The sequence below is a fragment of the Odocoileus virginianus genome, unplaced genomic scaffold, assembly GCF_023699985.2.
Source record: "Odocoileus virginianus isolate 20LAN1187 ecotype Illinois unplaced genomic scaffold, Ovbor_1.2 Unplaced_Contig_32, whole genome shotgun sequence".
NCBI classification, from domain to species: domain Eukaryota; kingdom Metazoa; phylum Chordata; class Mammalia; order Artiodactyla; family Cervidae; genus Odocoileus; species Odocoileus virginianus.
This window is the reverse complement of record NW_027224349.1, coordinates 948459-965844: the sequence shown is the minus strand read 5'-3', so window position 1 is coordinate 965844 and position 17386 is coordinate 948459. Positions and strand designations below refer to the sequence as shown.

General features: G+C 43.6%; 1 pseudogene; it reads right to left on the bottom strand.

The window, feature by feature from the left end:
* Window positions 1-9830: 9830 nt before the first annotated feature.
* LOC110143872 (testis-specific Y-encoded protein 1-like) overlaps window positions 9831-17386 on the bottom strand; it is an 83752-nt pseudogene continuing 76196 nt past the window's right edge.

The window sequence follows — 17386 nt, the reverse complement described above, 5'->3', positions numbered from 1 at the left end:
GGCAAATAGGTGGGTAAACATTAGAAACAGTGGCTGACAGATAATTACTGCAGCCATGAAATTAAAAGACACCTACTCCTTGGAAGGAAAGTTATGACCAACCTACACTTCATATTAAAAAGCAGAGACATGACTTTTTCAACAAAGGTCTGTCTAGTCAAGGCTATGGTTTTCCCAGTGGTCATGTATGGATGTGAGAGTTGGACTATAAAGAAAGCTGAGCACCAAAGAATTGATGCTTTTGAGCTGTGAGGTGTTGGAGAAGATGCTTGAGAGTCCCTTGGACTGCAAAGAGATCCAACAAGTACATCCTAAAGGAGATCAGTCCTGGGTGTTCATTGGAAGGACTGATGTTGAAGCTGAAATGTCAATATTTTGGCCACCTGATGAAAAGAGCTGACTCATTTGAAAAGACCCTGATGTTGGGAAAGGTTGAGGGCAGGAGGAAAAGGGGACAACAGAAGATGAGATGGTTGGATGGCATTACCGCCTCAAAGGACAAGAGTTTGGGTACACTCTGGGAGTTGGTGATGGACAGAGAGGTCTGACATGCTGTGGTTTATGGGGTTGCAAAGAGTCAGACTCGACTGAGCAACTGAACTGAACTGCCACAATTGCTCTTGCCTTCTGGAGTATTTTTCTTCACATTAATGAACCTGGCTTCTAGAACACAGGTTGTTCCATACTGAGTCTTCATTCTAGCCCAAGCATGTCACAATGACTAGGCGTGCATTCTATAGCAAACCTCCTTTCTCTAAATGAAGGCATAAATGTTGAGTAAATGTTGCAGAGCACACATACTGCAACTACTGACTTTGCACTCTGGAAAACATGATGTGCCACCACTGAGATCATGGTCTAGAGCAATCATACTTCAATACTGAGTTTACATCATAGAAAACATGCTGGTATGGAGTCCATACTCTTTTAACCTGTACCACAACTCCTGAACATTTGCTCCAGGGCCAATATGCCCCACTTCTGAGCTTACACTCTAGAGCAAATATTCCTCCATTAATAAGCCATCATTTTATTAGAATATCCATGCTATAACCAGTGTATTTGTACTCTGGAATACATACCCCACCACAACTGAGCCCATAATTTAGAGCAGTCAGGCCACAACTATATCCAATATATTGTGGAATATATATCATGTCACTCATGTATCTATGCACTTCAGCCTGCATTTATCAAGAGTTAAGTTTTCACTCTATGGGATGTATACTGACCTTGCTGAGCTGGTGTTCTAGAGTACATGTTGAGGACCTACTAATCCACTGCTCTAGAGCAGGCATGCTTCAAGTATTGGGCTTGTTCCTTGGAACATGTGTCTTGCATTAATGAACCCACTTCTATACTATGATTCCTGCCATTCCTGAGTCTGTACTCTAAATATACATGCTGCAACTAGTGAGATTAAAGTTTAGAGCAACTATGCCAAATCTAATGAGCCCAGTTTCTAAAATGTGCATCTTACCACTCTTGGGCCCAAATACAAGAGTCTGTTCAATCACTACTGGCTTCATGCTCCAGAGAAGGCACACCACAATTAATAAGTTGCACTCTGGAGCAATTGTCCCACCATTACTGAGCCTTCATTTTATGGTATATGTGCTGCAACTACTGTGCTTTTAGCCTGAAATGCAAGTCCTGCTAGTACTGAACACAATGCTTAGAAATTTCTTTGCCACAACTACTGAGTTCACTCTGTGAAATACAGGTCTTGCAACTACTGAGCAGACACTCTGGATTCATGGTGCCCTCAGTAATGACTTTGCACTCTGGACCATGCATCCCACCACCAGTGATCCTGAACTCTAGAGCACAAATACCACTACTCAGTTTACATTCTGCAGTGCACACACACTTTGCCATTATAGCATGTGATCTAAAGAATGATTGTCAGAACTAAGCTTGAACTCTGGAGCCAGGTTTCTGCCAGCATTAAGCTTGTCTTCTAGAGCAAGCATGGTGGAGCTGCTGAACTTGCACTATAGAGCTTACCTTCTGGCAGTACTGAGCTTCCATTATAAAGCATATATGCTACAACTACTGAGTTTGCACTCAAGGACATTCCGTTAGACTGAGCCCACTTTCTTGAGAATGCATCCCAACTTCACTAGGCATGCGCTTTAAGGTATAACTACCAAGCTTAAACGCAGGGGCATACATCTCACAGCTACTATGCCAATTCTGTTGTGCAGATGGGCTGCAAATTCTGAGAACACTGCACGCATCCCATTACTATTGAAACAACATTGTAGAGTAGGCCTCCTAAAACTACTGAGCTTACACTCTGGAGCATGCATCCTTACAATTCTGTGCCCATGCTGTTGAGCACCTGTGATCAACTTCTGTGTTTGAACAATGGAGCAGGCATCATGCCACTAGTGACCAGCACACTAGAGGCTGAAGTGTAAAACTGTCAATAGTGATCTTGTCCTCTAGTGCACCTGAGTTACCACTATTGAACTTGCACTCAGGAGGATATGCCTCACTACTACTGAGATCATGTTCTAGAGCAGGGGTGATAGAAATACTAAGTTTGCTCTCTGGAACACAAATACCTACACCACTTATCCTGTACTATTAAGTACCAAAGGTACAATTTCTGAGCTTGCACTCTGGATAGGCATAGTGTTACTACTCACCCCTGGATGTATAACAGGTGTACTGCAACTAGAGTTTAGATCCCGGAACATGCAGCTCACCACTACTGAGTCCTCACTGTACAGAAACACTGCTTCAACTATTAAGAAGCACACTGGAGCACACTGATCTAGCATTCTAGATCACATTGACCACAACTACTATATTGCTACCAAAATATTATATGCTCTCTGTAGATATCCTGACACAACTGAGCCTATCCTCTAGAACACACACGCTACAACTACTGATCTGGAACTCTGGAGCACACATCCCACCACTATTGAGCTTGGCCTATAAATCCCAGTTTCCACAACTAGTCTTTAGTGCACATCTGGTCACACTGAGCACAAGTTGCATAACCTGTATCCTGTCACTTTTGAGGCTGCATGCCAGAGCACATGTGCCGTAACTACTGATCTTGAACTCTAGAGCACACAATCCATCACTGTAGACCTACTATATAGAGGATACTCCCTGCAAGTAGTAAATTTTTGCTTTGGAGCATAAATTCTGCCGCTACTGTGTCTGCACTCTATAGCACATATTTGAACAATAAGCTTGCATTCAGGAGCATGCTTCCAACCATTCCTAAGTCCTATATGTTCTGTAACATACCTTGAGAATCTACTGGCCCTGTTCTCGAGCCGGCATGCCACAATAACTAAGTTTATCCTCTGGAGGACATGTCCCACCACTACTGAACACCCCTTCTATAGTGTGAATCCTGAACTACTGGATTCACACTCTATGCATCCTTGCTGCGACTACTGATTTTGACTCTTCAAAAAATGTACTGATCATACTGAGTTCTCATTCTAAAGCAGGCAGGTTGCCATTACTAACCCATTAGTAAGTCCATAGAGCAGACAAGCCAACTGATGAGCTTGTACTATGTGATAGATGGTTGCCACTATGGAGTTCATGTTCTAGTGCACACATGACACAACCTCTTAGCCTCAGCTCTAGAGTAGGTATACCCTGACTACTGAGCTTACATTCTCCGGTATGCATCAATTCCATAGTGCAGGCCCACTAGTTGAATCATATGTGCCCTAAAATGTTGAATCAACTGTGGTGGAATGCCTTCTCCAGATTGCCAACTCAGTAGCTGTGACTTGTCTGCTCTAGAACATGGACTCAGAAATGGCAACATGCCTGTTTTAAAATGTGAGCTCAGTACCATCAAAAAACTTACTCCAGAGATTGACTCCACTCTGGAGCTTGTGTGAGTGAATGACTGACCTTGCACTCTAGAGGATATGTCCACCACTATTAATCTCTCTTTCTAGGACATATCTTGCCACTAAAATCCCACACTCTAGAGTAGGAATACCCCATGAATTGAGTGGCACTGAGGAACAAACAAATCCTACCACTAATGAGACTGCATTCTAGAGTGCCTGTGCCATAACTGCTGTGCTTGCACTCTGGACTATGGGTTCCAATACAAAACTAAGTCTGAACTCTAGAGCAGGCATGCACAACTTCTCAGTTTACACTCTGGAGCAAGTTCCTTACCACCAATTAGTCCAGGTTTTAGAGGAATAAACATGCCATAGGAGCCTATTCCCTGAAGCACACATGTCACAATTAATGAGCTGTGCCCTGGAACATATGTCCTGCCACTTCTAGCCCAATATTAGAGCAGTCTTGCTGCAAGACTTGGAGCATGCTTTCTGACACAATTGAGTTGCACTCTCAAGCAGGTGTGCCACAGCTACTGAAGTTTCAGTATATAGACTGTTTCCCATTATACTGGAGTCTGCATATTCATGTGTGGCTCCCTCAACTACTGATTATGCCGCCTGGAGTATGGATCCAACCACTACTGAGGCTTCATTCTACAATCATGTTTTATCTCTCAGCAGTAGCATTCTAGAACACACGATGCCTCTACTGAATATATGCTCTATAGTGGCTATGCCAAAACTAATGAGCTTTGTTCTGGAGAATGTATCCAAACATTAGTGAGTTCAAGTTCTACAGCTTTGTTCCTCCACTACAGAGCAGATAAAATATTACACAACTCTTTAAATCATGTTATAGAGGAGGTGAGCCATGAAACAATTGAAATTGCTAACTGGAGAACATGTCTTGCTGCTAGGGATCTTGTGCTCTGGAGCTTGTATCAAGAAACTATTGAGCCAGAGATTTAGAGAAAGTGTGTCACATCTGCTGAGCTTTCTCAGTGGAGCAAATATCCCACCTCTATTGATCCTGTGTCTTGCTACTACTTTGCCCACATTGTAGAGTCAAGTTCCACCACTTCTGAGCCTGCACTATTGAGCAAATGTGTTACTATTAGAACTTGCACACTGTAGCACTGAGCCTATGTTCTAAAGCAGACCTGCCACAAATAACGAGCTTGCACTCTGGGTTCCCCATTCCACCACTATTGAACATGTACTCTAGAACAGGGTTACTGTGTGTAATGAACTTGCATTCTGGATCACACGTCTTAGCACTACAAACACCACATTCTAGAGCAGGCAATCATAACTACTAAAGTTACAGTTTGGAGCATACATCTTTCCACTAATGAACCCACACTCTAGAATTTGTGTGTGTGTACTAAGCTTACAATCTTGAATATTCATCCCACCACTACTCATTCTTGCATTTATGAGTATACATCATTGTACTGCTGAGGCCCAACACTTAAAGAGGCATTTCCCCACTTTGAGTTTGTACTCTGGAGAATTGGTGCTGCAACTATCTAGCACATGTTCTAGAGCATGCATCCAACTACTATTAGCCCATACTTTTAAATGGGGAGTGCCATCTACTAAGCCTGCACTCTTACTCACTGTTGCCACTTCTTCTGGGCTTGCATTCCAAAGAACATATGTTGCAACAACTGTGTTCACACAACAGGGCATACATGCCATTCTAGTGAGCCCACTTCCCAGAGTACATATCTCACCACTACTCAGCTGATAGTCTAAAACAGACATGCCACAACTACTGAGAAGCATGCACCACACCACTATTGAGATTGTGTTCTAGGATATACCGTCCACAAATACTGAAGCATGCATCCCCTCACCAGTAGGATCAGCACTAAAACACATGTACCACAATGAATGAGGCTGCAGTATAGAGCATATGCCCCTGAAATTGTGAATCTATGCTCTAAAGCACTATGTCACAACTTCTGAGTTGCAGACTTGCAGTCTGAAGAACGTGTTCTGCTAGTACTTAACTTGAGTTCTACTGAATGCTTGCTACAACTACTGAGCCTGTGCACTCAGGAGGATGTGCCCTTCAGTCTCTGAGACTGAGTTCTAGAGCAGATGTACTAAAAATACTGAGCTATCACTCCAGAACACAACTGATCCAGTGCTATTAAGTACCTGTGGCACAATTTATGAGTTTGTTCTCCAGAGAAGACATCATTCCACTCCTGACCCCCATGTTCTAGAGCAGATATATGCAACCACTGAGCTTGCAGTCTGGAATATGTCACTCTTCACTACTGAGCCCTGACTCTAGAGTAGCAATGTTGCAACTACTAACTTGCATTGTGAAGCATGCCTCCCACAAACACTGATCCTGTACTCTAGCACTTATAAGTCACAACTACTAAGCTTGCACTCAACATGCATTCTGCAACCGTGGAATCATGCTCTAAAGCAGGCATTCCACAACTAATGAGCTCACACAATAGGGCCTGCCTGTAGCAACTTAAGAGCCTTGAATTCTAGAACATGCACTATACAACTAACAAGGGTGTATTCTGAAGCTCAAGTCCCAATTTTACTGGCTCCTGTTCCAGTATCCCCATTTCCAACTTCCGTTCTTGCATTCTTGAGCACATGCCTGCCGCAAATGAGCCCTAAGCTTACATACCTACACTCTAAAAGCCTATACTCTAGAGATGAAATGCACCAAAAACTGAGTGTGAACTCCGCAGCACACATCCTACTGGGGCTACATTCTAGAGCCTGCATACAACTACTGAACTTGCATGCTGTAGTATGGGTCCTGACATAACTGAGCCTGTGCTATAAGCAGTCATAAATGACTATTCAATTTGCACTCTGGAGCAAGAGCCTTTCCACCTATGAAACTGAACTTTAGAGGACACAACCTGCCATTTGAGCTTGCTCCCTAGAACACAAATGCCACAGCTAATGAACTTGCACACTGGAATATGTACCCCACCACCACTAGTATGAAATCTAGAACAGACTTGCTGAAATTATGAAACTTCCACAATGGACCACGCTTTCTGATACTACTGAGTTACAGTTTCAATCAGCCTTGCAACAGATATTGAGCTTGCCCTTTGCAGTCCTTCCAAAATTACAGAGCCTGCATTCCAGGGGGAGCCTGCCTCAACTACTGACCATGCACCCTGGGCACACATCCAGCAATTCTGAGCCCCAATTCTACAGTTGTGCTTTACAAGTGCTGAGCTTTCATTTTAAAGCATATGAAACAGAGATGGCGCTTCCCCTGCTACCTCATCTGGTCAGACCCACTACTACCCAGCTTACACACATTGATGCTTGTACCAAATAGACCATGTGTGGCTGACGGCTGGCAGAGACAGCCCTGGACCTGCAGTGGAGTTAGCAGAGAGTTGTGGCAATAAGCATTAGGCGGATGGCTGAAGTGCTCTTCAACTCAGAGGCTTTCAGTCCACTTTTGCAGCTTTCCAAGTTCTTGATGAGGCTACAAAAGCTCCACAGAGAAAGTCAATAATGTAAATAAACCCAAAACTGAGCTTCCAAGCGTGGTTTTTTTTAAGGGGGATGATGAATGTGAAACCACCCACAGGATGCAGTAGAGTTGATTTTTTTCTGTGCTTTGTCATTTTACTCTGATAGGAACTTTTGTTACTTAACTCTGTGCATAACTTATTTAAAGTACTGTATCAATGAGCCAAAACTGTTAAATATGTGTTTAGTTTCTTCTACTTTAAGTAGTTAATTAAAGACTATATTACTTTTTAAAAAATAAATACAGTATATGAAAACACTACTGTCATGTAGCCATGCTACAAATATTGAGTTTTTGTCTGGAGAATGCAAGAAAACATTAGTGAGCCCATGTTCTACAGCCTTCTTCCTCCACTATTAAGCCTATGCTCCAGTGGAAGGATGCCACAATACTTAGAACATGCTACAGAGGAAGTGAGTCCCAATAACTGAGCTTTCAATCTGGGGTATATGTCCCACCAGAATGGTCCCACGTTCAACACCATGGGTCCAGACATTACTGAGAATATGCCATTCTACTGAGTCTACACTTGACAGCATATGTCTTACTCTAAACTGTTGATATGCTAAATCAAATGTCAAAACTACTGAGCCTCTACTCAAATGTAAGTATCCCACAACTAAGGAGTCTGTGTTCTACAGTACACATTCCACAAATGCTGAGCAACACCTAAAGCATCCATCTGCTTAGATCTGTAGATCTGTGGAACCAGTATACACAAGAAATACACTTCCCTGACTCACAAGCACACGCTGGCAGAAAGACACACAAGTCCACCCCACAGCTGCATTCTCCTCGCCATTCTGCACTGCCAGGGATGTTGCAAGTGCCTGGTGGCATGCCACGCTCACACCCTTTCTCTGCTAGGATGCCTGGGGTTTTGCACGGACAGCCTACTTCAGCGCAGCTGACATTTTGTGTCATATCATGCCAGTGTGTGCTCCTTTGGGAGGGAGCATGCTGCCTGATGGGCTGATCCTGGGCAGCACTGGCCCAGGACTTCTCCCATGTATCCTTCTCAGGTGTGTGGAACAAGTCTTCAGGGCTGCAGGCTCTCTGTGCCTCCTATTCCTTTGGGTCTCTGCCCTTCTCCACAGGACCATAGCCTCCTCACCACCCCGGCTCCTTCCATAGCCACGTCCAGCATTTCCATCGACTGGTCCACACTGCCACAGACGGAGGGCTCCACAGGCAGTGGTTTCAAAGCCCCACCCTACCTGATTTGCCCTAGGCAAATCCTCCTACCACCCAACCCTCCACCTGGTCCAAACACACAAAATAATGTGGTAGAAATGGGGAACGTGTTTTTCTCTTTGGTCTAATTGCACATGTGCAAGCCATGCTCTGAAATAGCAGTGGCCGTCCTTTCCTCTTTCCCACCCTGGGCAGGATGACTGCAGAGATACGTCGACCAAAGACCCTCAGTCTGGAACGCCTCGTGCCTCCTCTTCTGGTTGCTTGGCACATCCTCTCCTGGTGCCTCCATCTGTGCCTCTACCCTGGGCCAGAAACACACACACACACACACAGACCCACATAAACACAGGCGACACAAGCCCACGTGTGTATATACACACATATTCTCGGCACGGGGACACAAATGCAAACAGGGAACACAGCTCTCTCAGTAGCTGAAGACGCCCATGCCCAGCAATGTGGGAGATGGCATCAGTAGGCACCATGTCCTTCCCTTGGGGCCCCCTGTACACTTCATCTCACAGGTCCTCTGTATTTTCCCAAGCAGGCCTAAAGCCGGTTCCAGGGCAGCCTGCATGATGGTGGTGAGATGGCGAGTGGTGGATGTGGAAATTCACAGACGACCCCAAAGTCAGGGCTCAAGTGCACTGGGAGCCCAGAGAAGACGCCCTTCCAGTCATAGGTTATTCCAGGAAAAGTGGCGGGGGGGAAGGACCCAGACAATCTCAAACTCTCTGAGCAACAGGAGGCCGGGGATGGCAGAATTGAACAAAGAATGATTCTAACAAACAGACGTCATTCACCCTGCCTCGAGCAGAATCACCAATGACTCTGCGCTGCAACCACAGCTGCTTGGAGGGAGACTTGCTTTGCTCACGGACACACCGAGTCCCCAAGCCTCCAGTCTCAGCATGTCATCTGCTACATGCATGACTTAAACCCAGGCTCCGCAGCCAGCTTGCATGAGCCTGAGGATCCCCATCTGGGAAAGGACAGTGCCCCACCCTCTACAAAGCTGCCCCCTCAGGGCCCTTCTGCAGACCATCTCACCACCTGGGTCTCTGTCAGCTTCCTCTCATGTCTCATGGCACAAATTTCCTCCCTGGGGTAGTACGTCAGGGGATCCTGGCCAATGAGCTGATGGCAATAAGAGCAAGGTCAGCCCGGGGATTACCAGGACCCTAACCCTCCCGTCAGAAGCCAAGAGCTCCAACATCAATCACCAACTGTGCTCAGGCCCACACAAAACCCACCTCAGCAATCCTGTTCGAGTCTGGGCAGTTGTGGCCTGACAGTCAATTGAGAAAGGTAAGGCTCCTGGTGTCTAGCCTGCAGCTGGGTGCTCCCCATTCAAAGCCCCAGAGCTAGTGGACTGGAGTGGAACGACATGCCCTATACTCTGCAGAAAGACAGGGGAGACAGGGGCGGATGCCACAGCTGAAGCATCCAACCCATCCCAGCCCCCTTACACACCCACACTCACCACCCTGGGAGCCACATTTACCAGTGATGTCAAGGTAATATTGCTTAACAATCACCATGTTCAGGCAGTACGGGTTGTTCTGAAAGGAGAAGGTCAGCTTGAAGTGGGGCCACGGATGGCTCCGCACCTGCACCTGCCAGCACAGGGAGTAGGGAAAAGGTGCAAGCATTGAGGGGCCTCAGCTTGCCTCCCAGGCGGACATTAACAGCCTCCACGATGCCTCTCCAAAGTCTCACAGCACAGACCCATGGATAACACCATCCCCCAACTCTCCATCAAGTGCCAAACCCACCTGTCCTCAGCCTCCCTCACTGACCTTCAAGTGGATCATGTGGCTAAGAAAGTCTTCATCCTGGGTGCTGATTATGACAGACACTTGAGGGTGGTTCGTAATCTGCTTTAGGCCAAGGAGCCATTCAGGCCACATGCCGGGCCAAGAAGACACAAGAACAACAGCCCTAGTTTGGGCTGGAAGAAGGACATGAGGATGGTTAGCTGTGTTACACAAATGTTTACCATTTGTTAACAAGGCATTATTCTATGAATTATACAAAGAGCTCATGTATCCCAGTATCAGAAAAAAATATCGAAAAGTGGACAGATCTAAATAGACATTTCTCCAAAGAAGACATACAGATCACCAAGTAAACAGATGAAAAAAAGCTCATCATCACTAATTATTAGAGAAAAGCAAAACAAAATTACAGTGAGGTTTTACTTCACCCCCTCCAACTGGCCATCATCACAAGTTCTATAAACAATAATTCCTGGAGAGGGTGTAGAAAACAGGGAACACTCTTGTACTGTCAGTGGGCACGTAAATTGGTACTGCCATGATGATAAACAATGTGGTAGCTCCTTAAAAAATAAAAAAAATAAAAATAGAATTACCATATGACTCCTACTCCTGGGCCTATTCCATGAGAAAACCTTAATTCCAAAAGATACATGCACGCCGATGTTCACTGCAGCACTGTTTGCCATAGTCAAGACATGCAAAATTTTTAAATCATACCAAACATGGAAACAAACAAATGAAAAAACCTTAATGCAAACAACCTCTAAATTCAGTTCAGTTCAGTCGCTCAGTCATGTCTGACTCTGCGACCCCATGAATTGCAGCACTCCAGGCCTCCCTGTCCATCACCAACTCCTGGAATTCACTCAAGCCATGTCCATCGAGTGGGTGATGCCATGCAGCCATCTCATCCTCTGTGGTTCCCTTCTCCTCCTGCCCCCATCCCTCCCAGCATCAGGGTCTTTTCCAATGAGTCAACTTTTCGCATGAGGTGGCCAAAGTATTCAGTTTCAGCTTCAGCATCAGTCCTTCCAATGAACACCCTCTAAACAGGGGGTCAAATTACTGGGTATTTATACAAGTAGAGGCTTAAAGATAAATAAACAAAGCAAGAATCAAGTATCAAAACCAAGTTCTATATTAGCATTCAAATAGCAGAAAAGATGATTTTATACTGAAAGAACTAGCAAGCCCTCATCTTTTTATCTTCCCGTCCCAGGAGCTCAGAATTCTGTGCAAAAGGTAAAGTGAAATCATGAGTGCTTTGTTTTCTTTATTTGTATTTTTCTGGGAAATCTACATTTTCTGTTCTGAGCATGTATTAATTTTTAATAAAGTTACACAGTATCATTTTCGACATGTAAAGAATACATCTGGGTTTTACCAATTACATTAATAAGCATACTTTTCTTTCTCCACGAGAGGGCAGCAAAAGCACAGTAAATATATATTCATGCAGATGCATACATATGAGAGAATACCCCTGGATTTTATAAATTACATTCATAAGCATTCATCTATTTCTCCATGAAAGGGCAGCATAAAGACAATAAATATTTATTCATGCCCACATATACTCTGGAGAGTCCCTTAAACAGCAAGGAGATTAAACCAGTCAATACTAAAGGAAATCAGTTCTGAATATTCCTGAATACCCCACGTCCAAGAGCAAAGAAGCTCTAGCAAGATGGTAGCAGGAGCGAAATCTCATTTAGAATAAAGCTCCATAATTGCCAGAGATGTTCAGAGGGATCAAACAAATCTTGGTGCATCAGAACCCAGATACCCAACTGAGACTGAGATAGAACTGTGTTTGAGTGTCTATGGGTCAGCAATGGACTGCTGTGGGAGCAGGGACTCTGGGTGCGGCAGACATAAGTACGGCATAAGCCATCTTGGAGGAGGTTGCCATTAGTCCCACCATAGAGCCACCAGAACTTACATAAGACTGGGATACAGACCCTTGGAAGGCACAAACTGAACCTTGTGGGCACCAGGGCTCAGGAGAAAGGATAAGTGCCCCTCAAGAGACTGACCCAGACTTGCCTATGAGAATCAAGGAGTCTCAGGCAGGCATGAGTCGATGGTGGCCTGCTGCAGGGTTGAGGGAACTGAGTGTACCAGTGTGTGCATGGGACCATTGAATGAGGTCTCCATTATCTTCATTACCTCCACCATAGTTTGGTCTCAGGTCAAATAACAGGGAGGGAACACAGCCCCACCCATCAACAGAAAATTGGATTAAAGATTTACTGAGCATGGCCCCACCCATCAGAATAAGATCCAATTTCCCCTTCAGTCAGTCTCTCTCATCAGGAAGCTTCCATAAGCCTCTTATCCTTCTCCATCAGAGGGCAGACAGAATGAAAATCACAATCACAGAAAACTAACCAATCTGATCACATGGGCCACAGCCTTGTCTAACTCAGTGAAACTATGAGCCATGCCATGTAGGGCCACCCAAGATAGATGGGTCATGGTGGAGATTTCTGATAAAATGTGGTTCACTGGAGAAGCAAAAGGCAAACCACTTCAGTATTCTTGCCTTGAGAACTCCATGAACAGTATGAAAAGAGAAAAAGATGGGACACTGAAAGATGAAGTCCTCAGGTTGGTGGGTGCTCAATATGCTTCTGGAGATAGTGGAGAACTAATGCCATAAAGAATGAAGAGGCAGAGCCAAAGGGAAAACAATGACCAGTTGTGGATGTGAATGGTGATGGGAGTAAAGTCTGATGCTGTTAAAAGCAATACTGCATAGGATCCTGCGATGTTAGGTCCATGAATCAAGGCAAATTGGAAGTGGTCAAAGAGATGACAAGGGCAAAGATTGACATTTTAGGAATCAGCAAACTAAAATGGACTGGAATGGGTAAATTTAAATCAGATGTACATTATATCTACTACCATGGGCAAGAATCCCTTAGAAGAAATGGAGTAGCCACCATAGCCAACAAAAGAGTCTGAAATGCAGTACTCGGATGCAATCTCAAAAATGGAAAATTGGTATCTGTTCATTTCCAAGGCAAACCATTCCATATCACATTTAATTCAAGTCTATGTCCCAACCAGTAATGTTGAAGAAGCTGAAGCTGTACAGTTCTATGACGACCCCTAAGACCTTCTAGAACTAACATTCCCCCCCCCCCAAAAAAAAAATGTCATTTGCATTATAGGGGACTAGAATGTCAAGTAAGAAGTCAAGAAATACCTGGAGTAACAGGCAAATTTGTCCTTGGAGTACAAAATAAAGAATGGTGAAGGCTAATAGAGTTTTCCCAAGAGGACATATGGGTCACAACAAACACTTTTCCAACTACACAAAAGAAGACTCTACCAGACGGTCAATACCAAAATGAGATTGAATATATTCTTTGCAGCAAAATATGAATAAGTTCTATACAGTAGAAATAATACTGGGAGCTAACTGTGTCTCAGATGGTGAACTCCTTATTGACAAAATCAGACTTAATTTGAAGAAAGTAAGGAAAATCACTAGACCATTCAGGTATAGTCTAAATTAAATCCCATACAATCATACAGTGGAAGTGAGATATAGATTCAAGGGATAAGATCTGATAGACAGGGTGCCTGAAGAACTATGGACAGAGTTTCATGACATTGTACAGGAGTCAGGGATCAAGACCTCCCCCCCACCCTGCCAAAAAAAAAAAAAAGAAATGCAAAAAGGCAAAATGGATGTCTGAGGAGGCCTTACAAATAGCTGTGAAAAGAAAATAAGTGAAAGGCAAAGGAGAATAGGAAAGATATACACATTCAAATACAGAGTTCCAAAGAATAACAAGGAGAGATGAGAAAGCCTTCCTCAGTGATCAATGCAAAGACATAGAAGGAAACAATAGGATAGGAAAGACTAGCGATGTCTTCAAGAAAATGATCGATACCAGGGGAACATTTCATGCAAAGATGGGCACAAAAAAAGACAGAAATGGTATGGACCTAACAGAAGCAGAAGATATTACTAGTGGATTTTTCTGATTTCTCAGTTTTGATATTGTATTGCAGTTTAACTTTCAAATCACTGATAATAGAGCAAATAAGGTATATTTCCTGAGGTGTCTTCCTTCATTTAATTGCATTTACTTGTGAAAGTTTCCTTCTTGATTGTGTGGTTTACTCTTGTTTCTGTTTCAGTGTGCAAACCCTAGCCATTTTGTAAGTGTAGGTGTAATTTGAGCCCAGCCACCTTGTAAGTAGTCAGTGTGAGGAAAGCCCCCAAAAGTTTGTGTCTCCATCCTTGTCCATTTTGTTGTAGATCATAGCTCTTGTTTGACTAAGCTGATGTACAGAGCTGCCTTTGTTGTAACTGTACTGATTCTTGCTCCCTTACATGGAAACACAGAAGCATTCAGCACTGGTTATTTCCCTGACTTGCTCTCAGAAAGTGTGTAGTACATCACTCTTGCTAAGTCTGTCCCTGTGGATTATGCATTTGACAGTCATTTGTAGAAATCCATAAATTTCAGCCTTCCAATGTAAGCCTTCTTGTCACCCATTTCCTTTGCTAAGCAAAAGTGTATTTCCAGCACTGGGTTTCCATTTCACTTTGATTAAAGATAAATCCAGAGGTCTTCACACTGAGTGAAAGAGGGTCCTCTCAAGAAATATCATGGCATGAAACAGAGAGGTTGGATTAGAAAAAGCACAGCAGTGAGGACACACACAAAGGTGACATGGACAACCAGCTGGGCAACAAACTTATGGGTAGTAAAAGAATGGTGAATGGAAGGAATACAGCTGGAGCTTGGCATTAATTTCTTCCCATGGATGCGTATAAAATACAGAATCCACATAAGCCTACTTCAGCAAGAATGGTAGATGAAACAGGTTCTAATAACATGTAGGAGCAAACAAGCACAGCTGAATATATCTAGTATCTCAGTGCCATGGAACAAGAGATATGAAATCTAAACTGCCATGAGACATCAATTCTGAGCAATGGAAAAGACCACCATGGAAAACGGTCCAGACAAGAAATGATAGATTATCATTAGTCAGAGGGATTCTTTTATAAAAGTGGGTTCATATCAGTGGGAGGAGCCAGTGTGTGAATCACTGTCCAAGTGCCTTTACACACAAAATGAAATGAATAAAGGAAGGAAGGAAGGAAGGAAGAAACAGAAAGTATGACATGGTCTCTCCACTCCTAGGACACTTCAGAAATACATGGATTTTGAAAATTTCACACCCCAGAGCATGCACTATGGCAGCATTCCCAATGCCCAGAGATGAAAGTAAAGAAAGAATGCATGGATGAAGAGATGAATGGATCAAGGAATGGGATACGGGTTCACAGTGAAATATGACTCAGGCATTGAAACAAGGAAACAATGTCGTTGCCAGAGGTACAGACAAGTGTGGTGATAATCAGAGTCAGTGAAGAAGAAGGGCAGATTAGAGACAGGCCATATGGTTAACCATTCAAACATTACAGACAATATTGGGAGCAGTGAGTGTCCTGAGCAAGGTGAATTGGACACCCAGTGCTGGGAAGTCACTGATGCTTCGCAAGGGGGATTGAGAGGCAGGCTTACACTGAAGGCTTAAATTTACCGATTCCCATAAATATCTTTGAAATAAATAATCCGCAGGGACCAATATAGCAAACATGATGTACTACACCCTTTCTGAAGGTAGGTCGGAGGAAATAAACACTGCTGAATGCCTCTGTGTATTGGTGTAAGGGAGCAAGAACCAGTTTGGCCATAGCAAAGGCAACCCTGTACGTGAAATTAATCAAACAAGAGACATGAACTACAGTAAAAACCAAGAAGGAATGAGACAGAAACTTTCCAGGAACTTCCTCTATCTCATTATACTTTCATTTACAAGTGGAAATGGTGCACACTTCTAAAGATGCAGTTACCATAGTAACAGGAGGAGAACCTGAAGAAATCCTGCCACCTTGTGGCCTCTTTGAGAAACAGAAAACTTCAAAGTGGCTGACGGACACTGACTACTCACAAGGCGGCCGGGCTCTAAATAACAACTACCCTTACAAAATGGCCAGGGGTGGCACACCAAAACAAAAACAAGAACACACCACATGATCAGGAAGGAAACATCAACAGGTAAATACAAGTCAATGCTTAGAAAGAAGCTTCTGGAAATGTGTCTCTTTGCTCTATTATCAGTGATATGAAAAGTTAAACTGCAACATATCACTATTGAGAAAATAGAAAGGCTACTACCCAAAACTATACAGAAAACAAAGAGTAGAGCAGCATTAGTAAAGGGGATCCTTATATGCCAGGGGTGGGAGGTAAGAGGTTGGAGCCTTTATGAGCATGACTGTCAAAGGGCCTTGGAAACACAATATGAGACAGATGATGTCATGTGGTGGTTACACTCCCAGAGGATCTGAGAAACCAACAGATCAAGGAAAACACATGCCCACACCCACACCCCCACAAACATGCACTGCAGCAACATTCACAATGCCCAAGAGATAAAAGGAAAGAGAATCACTGGTTGCAGATGAAAAGAGAAAGAAATGGGACAGAGATACACAAAGAAATATGACTCTGATGTTAGGAGATGCAAAAAATAAAAAACAAAAAACGCCATTTTCAGGGATACACAGAAATGTAGAGTAAATCGGAGCAAGTAAAAGAGGACGGATTAAAGAGATATCACATCGTATACCTTCCAGAGACGATTAAAGAAAACATTGATGGTGATGAGTACTGATATAAAAGTGAAATGGAGTGACACTCATGATAAGAAAATTAGTTACCAAAGGGTATCCGTGAATGAGAGGCTTAAAGGTGAAGGCTGGAATAAACCTACACCCACAAATACCTATGCAGTTCATAATCCTCATGGATCTCTTGTATCAAGAGACATGTGCTCAACAAATTTTAAAAACATAGCTCCAACAGTAACCAGCTGAATACCTCCAGGTGTCTGTGGAAGGGAATAGGAAACTGTGTCCCAGCTAAAACTATAAAGATGTCTATAGTCTTAAATAAAAAATAAAGTTTCACTTAAAGAAAAAACTCAAAGCC